Here is a 13,330-nt window from a genome sequence, read left to right on the forward strand (position 1 = left end):
CTCATAAAAAAGTCGGATTTCTTAAGAAAAAAAATGTATCTCGGTTATTTATGGAATATTCCCAACAATGTTGTACCATTTTGAAAAGAGAATTGAACAAACCAACTTTTAAGGCAACTTGCCGAAACATCGAAGTGCATTTTTTTTACACTACGGCTCATTGAATTAGAGTCATGTAAAATTTTTTTGTACTAAGTTGGGTAAAAAAGTAATATTTTCTTTAAAACTGATGCAGCTGAGTTAAAATTTTTTAATGCATTTGATAGAAGGGTTATTCAAGGTTCCGTAACAAAAGAAAAAAATGAGAAAAATTAAGATTTGTAGTCACGGCACATGAAAAACCGTCACAGGGTGACCATTTTTTCGACTTTTTTTCAAATGCCCATAACTCCCAAAATATATGGCTGCGATTTTTTTTATTATTTTTCTGATAACTGTCACCACCCACTCTATCTACCGTTTTCGTTTCGACGTTAACTTTTGGGACACCCTGTATATGCAGTACATGCATATAAGATATTTTTTTTAAAGAAAAATACGCGCAAGAAACAAAAAAACATTGTTTGTTTGATTGTTTTGGATTTTCTTTGAGTTCATACACCACCCACAAAAAATAAAATGCACGACTGGGCTCGCACGTACTTGCTCTTATGGTAAAAGTAGATCTTATATTAGAGGCATTCCATGAAAAATGGTAACTTTTTATAATTAGGAAAAAGAGTAATAGATGGGATTTATTGCAATGAAAAACTTCTTAAGAGGCAGAAAACTCTTTATCAAGAGGTAACAAGTGTTTGCGAACTTAACTCCTAAATCGATATTCACCTAACCAAACTTTTCATCAAGTTTTAAGTAAAAATAAACGCTTAAACGTTACGCAACATATGTATCTAATTTATGGTAACTATATTTGTTAAATTGCGACTTGTGGACGCTTCATTACATAGAAGGGATAATATAAAATTATTTCTAAGTGTTCAAATCGATCTAAAAACTGTTACGGCACTTAAAATCTATTTCAAACACCAAAAAACATGCAAAAATTTCATATACGTTACAATTAAAGTTTTTCATAAAAAAATGGTGCGAAATTATAATTAAATTTAATTAAACCATTTCCCATAATGTAATAAAGTACATAAAATCTGTCTTTATAATTAATAAGACACCGTTTTTAAAGGTTTTGATCACAAAACGAAGTATCCCATCTGATTTCTTGTATGAAAAGGACTTATGAAAAAAAAAATTTGAAAATCGTTAGAGCCGTTTTTTACAAAATTAATTTTTGTATATATAAAAATTTTCTAGCATAAAAAAAGTTGGTATGTCATTTTGAAGAAATAATTAATTTACACTGAAAAACAAAATTTCGAAATATTTAAAAAAACCCGTTTTCAAAAAATTGATTTTTCAAAAAAAAATTTTGAAATATTTTTTAAAAATCCAAAAATTTGTTTTTTTGAAAATTTTCTAACATTTAAATTTTACGGTTAATAAAACACTTTTGTTTAAAAATTTTCGTTGAAATCGGATAAGTCTTGTAAGTCTTGTAATGTAATAAAGTACATAAAATCTGTCTTTATAATTAATAAGACACCGTTTTTAAAGGTTTTGATCACAAAACGAAGTATCCCATCTGATTTCTTGTATGAAAAGGACTTATGAAAAAAAAAATTTGAAAATCGTTAGAGCCGTTTTTTACAAAATTAATTTTTGTATATATAAAAATTTTCTAGCATAAAAAAGTTGGTATGTCATTTTGAAGAAATAATTAATTTACACTGAAAAACAAAATTTCGAAATATTTCAAAAAACCCGTTTTCAAAAAATTGATTTTTCAAAAAAAAATTTAAATATTACGGTTAATAAAACACTTTTGTTTAAAAATTTTCGTTGAAATCGGATAAGTCTTGTAAAAGATATTTTGAAACGAAAAAAACGGTTCTATTTCAGGTACCGTTAGTAACCTTCCAAAAAATATTTTTTTTTTAAATCAAAAGTTGGGTCTTCTTTGTAAAATTATACACAAAAATTTTTATCAAAATCGTTAGAGCCGTTTTTGAGTTATTTGGTACAACTTGAAAAATTTGTATGGGAGGTACACTTTCTAAGTGAGATATAAAAAAATAAAAAAAAAACAACTTTCAGAATTCTATAAAAATCATCTGTACGAAATTTGAAGAAAATCCGTCCACGCGTTTAGGCTGTGGAAATGTGTACAGATGGACGTACAGACGCACAGACGCACAGACGCACAGGCGCACGGACGGTATTGTGAGACCCACTTTTTCGGAATTCTCCATCATCGTAATGTTGGTTTTGATTAAAACCTCAAATTTTTTTTTTCGACACGAAACCAATACTTGCCCTATAGAGCAAGTAAAAACACATGACATGACAGAAACAAAAAACATCACAAATAAAAAAACAACAGAGCATCCTTCTTCTTCTTATTCTTCATGACAGACAGAGTAAGTATGACATTTAAAGCAGTTTGAAGAAATAAACGTAGACGAATAAAAGGAATTTCGCTGAGTTATGTGAGGCAAATTGTGGACGTGATCATCTACGATCAACGTTTTGACGATTATCGTTTTGAAAATTACAGAATGACCCCCCAGTTTAAAAATAGCCGAATATGACTTTCTAGTTAAAAGTTTCAGTTGAACACATCTTTTCTGACCTTGAGCTACTTCTATCATTTGAAATAAAATTTCTCTAACTTGTGTTTTATTAGCCGACAGGCCTTACTACCCGCAAGCTACCTTATTTGTTTTTTGTACATGCATTACATATAAACTCATGTAAACTTAGCAAAACTTTCCAACAATTCTTTTTATTGATTTTATTGATAATCCTTGCACTCTTTTTTGTTCAGAGAGTCAATCAACGAAGGATAAAAGGAAAAAGTTTAATTTTAAAACATTGAACTTCAAAAATAATTATGTATACAAAATTTAAATATTCTCCAGTAAAATCCGAGTAAAATCTGTTCATTCCCTTGCAGTTGTACAATTATTGTTCATAATCTAGTTTATGTCATGTTAAAAACCTTGAATATATATTTTTTGAAAGCGGGAGTCTTGAATAAACAGGAAATGTTATTTTCAGAATGTTGATAAACAGGATTTGAATAGTGAAATTTCGACACGCTCCCTTGCCTAATAATTCAAACAACGCTGAATAGATTTATTATAACAAAATAAAGTATACATTAATGGCATTAATATAATAAGCTTAGAATAAAGCTCTACTGATATGTACATAATATAATATAAGGCTTAAAGTTTTATTTAAATTTTAAAAAAATATTTATTTCATGCGTTTTTAATAAAATTATATTTTTTACCTTTTTTGTTGCGTTCAAACTATCAACAAAAATTATATGTATTTTGTTTTGTTTTGCCCTGTGTTCTAGATTTTATATTAGTTAAAGAAATTAAAAATTCTTAAAAATGTTTTGTTATAAATATAAAATGTCTTATAATGATAAAGTACATCACTCAGAATGTTACTACAAAAATACAAAAACACTTAAAAATAAACAATAAACGGGGTGTCCCTCAGTCACCATGAGGCAATTGAAAATCGAAAAGCTAAGGAGGTAATTTTCTCGTTTTCGCTTCGTTCTTGAGTTATAAGAGTTTGTCTTGTTTTCTTTAAAAGGCTTCATTTATGTCAACTCTGGTGTTCCAAAAGAAAGCCATTTAGGTTTCCTATTATTCATTTTACACATAAATGAAAATAAATCCTGTTTTAATATATATGATATGATATTAACATTTTAAAAAATATAACCTCACAGCTTCAGGAAGTTCTATATAGATTTGGGAAATAATGGTGCGATACAAACAAACATTTGTTAAATATTGACAAATGGAAAAGTGTTTTTTACGGAATTACACATTCTTGACGTTTACTGACCAGTGACCATTATAAATTCTAGGTTTTATTAAACGTTTCTATATTGATTGATCCATATGTCCTCAAGCTTCTTTATACAGGGTGATTCAGGAGTAATATGCCAAAAAGCTAGAGCGTGTAGGTTGGGTTGAGACAAGAAAAAAATCTTTTGGGAGGGGGGGTCTATTCCCATTCGTTTAGCGGGGAGGGGCAATTAAAAAAAAAATTGACTTAATTTGGAAAAAAAAAATTATTAAAAATTAACGGTTACATCTACAATAACGTGCTATACCTTTTTGTAAAGCCAAAACCCTTTTATAAAAAAAATAAAACAAAGCCATTTAATGGCACAGTTTTTGAAAAACTAATTTTTAAAATCAAAATTTTGAAAAAAAAAATTGGAAAAAAAATTTCAAACTAATTTTTTTCAAAATTATATCAGCCCTATTTATAAAGGCATAATAGACAGTGCATAGCATTATGTAATCTTTATAATGTATTCAAACTGAAAATTGTTATTTTTAAACTTTATGTAACGTTTAATAGAGGTTGGATAAGCTAAACGCGTTTTTAGATTGTTTAGAGCCTGAAAAAGAATATATTTTGCTTAAATGTCATTTGAACTTCACATAATTTTCAGAAAAAGAAAACATAGCAATGATTTGAATTATTTTTTTTTTTTTCTTTGAAGAATTTATTTTTTGGATAATTTGAAATCAACTATTTTGCTCTGAAAACGTCTGTTTTTTTGCATTCAAATTTTAATATCTTTCGTTCTAATTTCAACTTTGGAAATTTTTATACATTTTTGAAAACTGCAATAACACGGCAAGTTTTCAAAATAATAAACCATTGTTACACTATACAAATTTTTTCAGGGTGTTGCTCTGAAATAAAAGAAAGAAATTAAGTTTTTATAAAACATGGAACTGTTAATTAATTTGCAGCAAAATGGCGTATGAAATGAAAAAATATTTTGATTAAATAATTATTTCTTATTATTAGGCAATGTTTAAGTGAAAGAATTGTAAAAAACAAAAATCAATTATGAGCGGAGGAAGCAAAATATTGTTGCAAAGTCGGGATTTTTCGGAATTTCACAAAAATTGCATTAAATCGAAAACCGTAAGGATTTGGGATGAACAAATTACCAAATTCTGAGAGCCCTAAAGTTGGCCTATCAGCATATTTGGTTTGATCCATTACTTTTGGGACACCCTGTATATATTATATGACGTTGATAACTTTTACTCACGTTTTTGTTTTTTTTTTGTTTATTTTCGAATCAGATGGAATTATTTTATCGACAGATAAAGTTGTTTGTCGTGCTTAAAAGTAATAATTTTCCATTTTTAGTACTTATTTGGACACAAACCTAGCATAAACATAATTGCTAAGAAAACGTTTTATAAATAGATATTTATCTATTACCCCGTTTGTATGACCGATTTAAAGATCGAATTGAAACTGAATCGAAATTTCGATCCAGGTATATGGAAGTACCAGATCGAGGAATCGAATTGAAATAGAATCGAAAACACAATTTTTCTTTTTAATATATTTGCAGTTAAATAGAAAAATCTAACCAAAAACAAAGTGCAAGTAAAACTAGATATCGTTAGACATACATACAGTGAATTTGCAAATAAGAAGACAATCACACACAATTTCCACCATAAATTATATCTCGAGTATTCAATTCGTTAGGTATATATGCATATTTTCGATTCGATTCAGTTCTCCGAGTCGGATCGGATCGACAAATCCGGATTCAATTCGATTCAGGTATATATAGACCTAAATCCTGATTCAATTCGGATTCAAATCGCCATACAAACGGGGTATATGTAACGTTGCATAAAATAAAACTTTATGTATTGTAAGTCTGTTCAACGAGGATTTTTCTAGATCAGAACAGGACAGGACAGCACAGTTTCGTGAGAAACGTCAGATCAAGTTAGAACAGTCATTTAAACGTCAGTTGTCAAAATAAAAAAAAAAAAAAACAAATTGTAAATTATATGAATTTTTTGCTTATCGGTTCTCGTTAGTTTTATCTATTTTTTGAGTTTTTACTGCGGAAAATATAATTAAAAATTGTTTTTAGTTAGAAAAACCACGAGCACCCAAGAAATATTCGCACAATTAAATCAAAACAAAAACAAAAAATGACAGCTTTGCTTTTGACACTTCTCACGCATCTGTTCTAACCTGATCTGACTCAAAAGCAAGAACAGAAAATCCTGTTCTAAACTGTTCTAGTTTTGTCAATGAACAGGAAACTAGAACAGTTCAGCACAGACAAAATCTCAATGAACAGCAAAAAGCTGTACTTTTCTGCCTAGAACAGTCCAGCACAGCGCAGCGTCAGCGAACAGACTTTGTATAACTATGCAACCGTTTAGAGCTGTTTAATGAAATCTAATAAATAAGGCTGTATGTATTTAAGTACTATGTAATTTAGTTTTTAAAATTATTTATTTTTAAACAAAAATAGAAAACCGGACTCAAAAATATCTTGTCATTTTCGAGAAAATTAACAAAGAACCAAAACTACATTTTTCTAAAAAACCTGTTTATTCTCTATTTTTACGTGGCTGGACTTGTTGATGAATTAATTTATGAAACATTAACCTTTCCTCAGTAATTTTTTTTTTAAGCTTCAGACTTAAATAAGGATACAATAAAGAGATACAGTATTGGATTAACCCGAAATTGATCAACTTTTGTCATTGAACACCTAAAAAATTATCTGAGAATTTTTCTTACTATGCCTGGGGTGCCCATGGATAATATAATATCTTTTGTTAGACCTATACTTGAATACGGCTGCTGTGTAATATGGGCACCTTAAGCCCCATCTATAACACGCATAAGCAAACATAAGCGAATGTCAAAAATCTAAATAAAATTATCTTAATTGACATAAGTGAGAAAGCCATTAACCAACAATCAACCACACGAACAACAGAATATTTTGTTCTCAATCTACACATAAATGTCGTTTCCAATTGGTAATCCGGAAGAGCTCTCCGATCATGAACGCCAAAAAAAAACACCCAAACACAGTTCTTTTAGTTTGAAGTTTCATGTGTATGTATATGTGTTTTTTTTTCATAACCTATTTGACGTTTAAAGGTTTGAATGTGTGAGTGCTTCTGATTTCAAAATTAGAAGAGAAATTCTCTTCTTTCCAGAAAAAGAACTGTCATCCTACAACAATAAAACACTTTCAGAAGCATCCGGAAGCATTCCGGACGACCAATCGAAAATGACAATACAATTATGAGAACGCTCTTGCTTATGTTTGCTTAAAGGACGTTGAGCTGTTTATGTGATGGTCCCACCCCACCCCCCCTTAAGTCAACGAAACTGAGAAAAAATTAACAAAACGGAGCTAGACTCGATTATGGCTATTCAATAGAGCGTGTATGTATTTAATTTGCACGTTTGCTTATGCGCGCGTAAGACAGCTTATGTCAATTATAGTTGGGCCTTTACTATTCGTATTCTGTTCATATAAACAGACTCGAAGGTAGTTACAGAGGAGGTTCTTGCGTTTTTGCCTTCGTTTTCTTGCATAGTCCCAAAGGCCCAAACACCCATCATATTCTCACAGACTCTTTCTTATAAGTCTTCCTTCACTTTCACAACTTAGAAAATATCTTCAACTCTGTTTAATTGTCAAATTAATCAATGGTTCAACAATATGTCCATCAACTCTATCTCGTCCTAATTTTAGCTATAGTAAAGCTAGCATAAGAAGACAGCCTTTGGGTCCAATTTTCAGCCAAACAAACTATGGTGTGAATAGCCCATTAAACCAATTGATTTCGGTTTATAATAAACATTAATTTTTAATCTCATCTGTAAACAACACTGTCAAAATCAAGAAATTCGAAGAAAACTCTTAAAAATATTAGCTGTATGTATTTGTTTATTTTGTAGGTAAAATTTCAGTATTAATATTGTATTACATACATACATAGTTTTATTTTAAGTTCTAACTATAGACAATTAACGGATTTATAAATATATCCTCTTACCTTTTTGACAAAAACTTTCCAGGAAAACAGTTATATAAACAGAAAAATTTTGTGAAACATGTTAATATGGTTACAAGTTCTTATTAGAAATAATTTAAAGTCTTAAAATTCGTAGAAATTAGGGGAAATGGAGCTGTTCAAAGAAACCAACACCTAAAAACACAATAACTGTTATAAAACGAGAAAATTACCCCATGCGTTTTAAGTTTTGTTGACTTAGAATAACATCAGGAATTCATTGTTATCGTCTGTGTATAAATATAAATAATAAGAATGGACAAAATAGAACTTTAAAAAGAGCACATTTCAATATAATGCATTTTAAAATAATACTAAAAAAGAAATATACGAACGGACTATATATAAATCATTAAATTTTGTTCTACAATTACATATGTACCTAGTTTTAACTTAATTGTAAATATCTAGCCAATAATACTCAATCCTTAAAATTATAACATGTATAATAACAAATATTAAATTTCGCCTAATACATTAATACATAGAAAACTATACATAAATACGTTAAAAGAATAAAATAAATCGATGTATTAATTAATTTATTAATTAAGTAGATACCTATCAATGCATCAAACATGAATTTTAAATTAAATTAACAAACATAACTTTTCCTAATTAATCAAATGCATACATTATATTATAAACCTTTATAATTAATAGTTCATATATACAAGTATACATACATACATGTGTATATCCCGGCAAGTATAATTAATAATAATGACGTATGTATTAGCAAACATAGTTATTACATATAAATACCACTTTTTTTATTTAAAAACCATTTTGAAAATATTCAAACAGAAAAAACTATATAATAAAATTGTTTATTTATTGTATCTCGTAGTTAGCAGAAATTATGTTACTTGTGCGTGTGTGTATAATTAAATAAAATAATTTTAAACGATAATAGCTAAAACTTAAAATAAATACATTTAGGTACCTATACATACATATATAAAAACATATATATATGAAAATGCTGATAATTTTATGAAATAAAAATTATATGAATCTATGAAAACGTTAGTTTTCTTTACGGAGTTAACATTATAAACAGGATGATAGGTATGTAACTTATACAGGGTGTTCCAAAAGTCAAATTCGCAATGAAAACTGTAAATAGGGAAGGTGGTAACAGTTATCAGAAAAATAATTTTAAATCTCGTAGCAATAAATATAGGGTAACTTCGGGCGTTATGACGCACCGGGCATTATGACACACCTCTCAACTACCATACTTCCAATACTCGTTTTTAAATAAAACCAATGCAGAAACTTTGGTCTTCGTCGAACAATAGCCTTGTGAAAATCGCAGGTCAGTGCTATTATTTTTGTGCCAAACAAAAAAGAAAACAAACAAAATATACCGGTTCTGGGTTCCAATATAATATCGCTTTGTTTTTGTTTGTGTGTATCTCGGTAACTATACAGTGCACGTGTTTGTTGTGAAGAGTGGAATGCAGAGTACAGTTTTGGTTTGGTTATATAACTTGTAATATTTTAAATGAAGTAAGAATTGTGTTTGGTTTTTGGTGTTTTGTGAATATGTGTATATTTTGCAATATGGCGCAGATGCGATAAGGGCATTATGGCGCTACATTATACCCGACTGCGCCATAATGCCCTTATGTAAAACTAATTTCAAAAGTTACTTACATAATGTCTCTGCATTTTTTTAAATTTGAAATTAACCTCAATTTTACGTTAATTTTATGAAACTTTTTTACAATTATATTTCAGAAATGCCGAATATACGTAAAAAAAAGTAAAAGGGCTCCGAAGTAAATGGGTTTCGCCATATTGCCCGTACATAGGGCAATATGGTTTTTTTTGGACTATTTTTAATTTAATTTATTTTTTGTTAAAAAGTTTGAATTTTTATTCTTAAGTAATTTATTTATGTTACGTTTTTATGAAATTTAATTTAAAAAAATGATTGAAGTTAAAATTGTTGTTTGTAGCAAAGTTATTATATATAGCTCGGCAAAAATCCTTGTATCAAACCCTCCTAGTGGGTGCCGGGCGGTAATGATCACCACAGTTTTTATCTTGTTCGTTTTTGGCAAGATGGGGATCAGCTAAGGTAAGGTTGCATAGCTGTGTTGTTCCTTAACTCCTCAATAGTTAAACAACCAGAAATGCAATTTTACCATCGATACAAGGTTCCTAATTTTCAGTGGTGGGGTGAGCGCTATCATAATCCGTGCCGAAGAAATGGAAGGCTGGGGGACAAACCAGTCGCGAACGAGCTCTTTCGGACGCCTTGGCAGGGTCCGTCATATATTTTTGCCTTGCCCCGGTAATCGGCTCTGCCGGGGTTGACCTTTCCTTTCCGACCTACTCGTGGGACTCAAATTTTTTATAAATCAAATTCAAATATGGACAGAAAAGACAAAACAGACGCTACTACATCCTCCGATATGGAGGATGAACTTTTGGCCTCGAGCCAGGAAACAATCGTCGATTGTTCAGTTAATGCTGGAGGCACTAGCATTTCTGAGCAATCTTCAAAAATTGGAAATACAGGTGGTACCAGCCATAGTACCCCTGTGTTTCGACCCGTACCAAACCCAATAAAGCCTTCGGGTAGCAAAGCCAGCCAAAGCGATGCTACCCATCGTAAGAAACGAACAGCGAGTTCGCATCGTAGAGCGGATTTCAAGAGGGCTTCCTTCATTCTTGGCAAGATTGCTAAAAATGAGGAAGCTGGAACTCCCCACGAGAACGATGCCGCTGACAAAATCAAATATGGGAAGATTGTTGAAGAGTACAACAATCTTCTCATTGAGCCAAAAAAGACCGTCAAGAGAAATAGGTCTCGTGAGGAAGCTAATCCTCCTCAGAAGAGATCTAAAACCGGCGGCACTACTAAGAAAACACCACCTCAGGGAGCAGCGCAATCGCGCACTTTAAGTGAGATTGTCAGAGACGATCTTCAAGTGGCGATTGTAGATGAGCTCTCCACTGACAACAGAGCTCTGACGTCAGTGTGGAACTCCATCGAGGCTAAGCTCTCTGAGATGGTGTTCCTTTATACCCTAACAGCAACTGAGGGACCCTACCCGAGTTTTGACTCTGGTGAGATGCTCAGGGGATACAGGGTAATCAAGTGCGAGGATGAGTTTTCTAGGGGTTTCCTTAGTAAAAGTATTGCTGAGATCAGCAATAAATGGGATGGCTTGAAGCTCAAGCTTATCCCAGCTAAGGAAATACCTAGACAACCGCTTGCTCGCATTTGGCTGCCCCTCATGAGTATCAAGCCAAGTGGACCGGAACTGATTCGTAGTCTTCAGAGGTTAAACCCGCTGATTCCGATGCATGACTGGGTAGTCATTAAGACTGAGGAACCGCAAAAGAACAGCGCGTCTTATCTTCTGAGGATCTGCGAAGTCAGCCGTGGGGCTCTCGATAAAGCCGATTATAAGCTTCGTTTTGGCATTAGGAATGTCAAAATTAAGGTTCTGCAGAGTCAGGAAATGGACCCTAACCTGGTTGAGGATATCGTTGAGGTTGACGATGTCTCCAAAAAGGCTGGGACCTCCGGCAAGGTGCCGGTAACTGACTGTGCAGGATCTTTCACGAATTAAAAACATGCTGCGCGTCATTCAGGTTAATCTGAAGCACTCGAAATGTGCCTCAGATAACCTGAGAGTTTTCCTAAGGGAGGAAAACTTCGATGTGGGCATGATCCAAGAACCCTGGGTAAATGGCCTTCAAGTGAGAGGCCTCCGAGACAGCCAATATGACCTTTTTTATAAGCCCGTCAGTTCGAACCAAGGTAAGCCAAGAACATGTATTTTAGCTAAAAAACACTTAAAAGCTTTTTTGTGTCCCAATTTTAGCACCTCTGATTTAACAGTTATTAAATTAGAGGGTTCAAATACCGACAGCTTACTTTTGGCCTCGGCGTACATGGCACATGACCAGCAGTCACCGCCGGATGAGGTACGCAGACTGACATCTGAAGCCAATACATCAAAGACTAGCTTACTCATTGGGTGTGACGCAAATGCGCGGCATACACTATGGGGTAGTTCAGAAATCAACGAACGAGGTGAGTCATTATTTGATTATATTATTGAAAATAACCTAATTATTTGCAATAGAGGTACTACTCCAACCTTCACTTTCCCGAGTTCGGGTAACTATGAAGGGTGGGAGGATGTACTGGATCTTACTCTCATAAATAATTGCTCCGATTTGCAGGTTGAAAATTGGAGAGTTTCGCCCTTAAAATCTTTTTCAGATCATAGTTGGATCCTCTTCCAACTTAATTTTGAAACCAAAATCCCAACCCCCTATAGAAATCCCAAAAGAATTGACTGGAAGAAATTCAGTCAAATTTTTAGCGCAAAGCTACGCAGCATACCTAATCTGAGTACAGATACGGTTGCGGATCTTGAGTCAAATGTTTTGAACTTTGAAAGATCGATGATCACTGCCTTCAAGGCTTCGTGCCCGGTAAGACATAGTAGCAAAACTTTTCCTCCTTGGTGGAATGAAGACTTGTCTAATTTAAGGAAAATGACTAGAACAATCTTCAACATCTGCCATAAACACAAATTCTATCAACCCTATAAGGACTGTTTAAGAGTCTATAAGCATACTATAGCATCATCCAAAAGAGAAAGCTGGGAGGAATACTGCCATTCCATTGAAGATATAAAGGACTCCGCCAGGCTTAGCAAAGTTCTATCGAGGGAACATACCAATCCCTCATTCCTTAAAAAGCCTGACGGATCCTGGACTATATCTCCAGCTGAGTCCCTGGAACTACTGATGACTACTCATTTTCCGGGGTGTGAAGACAATACCTCTGAAGTGAACATAAATCCCACTTTGCTGTCAGTTACGGCAGAACAAGTTAACTCCCTGATAACAAGAGAAAATATAGCCTGGGCTTTTAGCACCTTCTCTCCATATAAGTCTCCAGGCCCTGATGGTATTCTGCCTATCATGCTACAAAAGCAGCAAGAGATAGCAGTTACGTGGCTTGAAAAAATCTTTAAAGGCTGCCTTCTTCTTAACCATGTGCCCAAGTCGTGGAGACAAGTAAGCGTGGTTTTCATTCCCAAAGTGGGAAAAAGAGGGCATGAATCCGCGAAGGATTTCCGGCCAATCAGTTTAACATCTTTTCTACTCAAAACCTTGGAGAGAATTCTTGAAACCCATATTAGAGAGATCTTTAAAAGATGTCCTTTGGAGAGTTCGCAGCATGCTTACATGAGGGGCAAATCTACGGAAACAGCCCTCCATGAAGTCGTTCGAACAATTGAGAACTCGATCCATTTTAAAGAATATACCCTAGCTACCTTCTTAGATGTAGAAGGAGCTTTTAACAATGTCCTAACCGAATC

The sequence above is a fragment of the Episyrphus balteatus genome, chromosome 3 (genome assembly GCF_945859705.1).
Source record: "Episyrphus balteatus chromosome 3, idEpiBalt1.1, whole genome shotgun sequence".
Lineage (NCBI taxonomy): Eukaryota > Metazoa > Arthropoda > Insecta > Diptera > Syrphidae > Episyrphus > Episyrphus balteatus.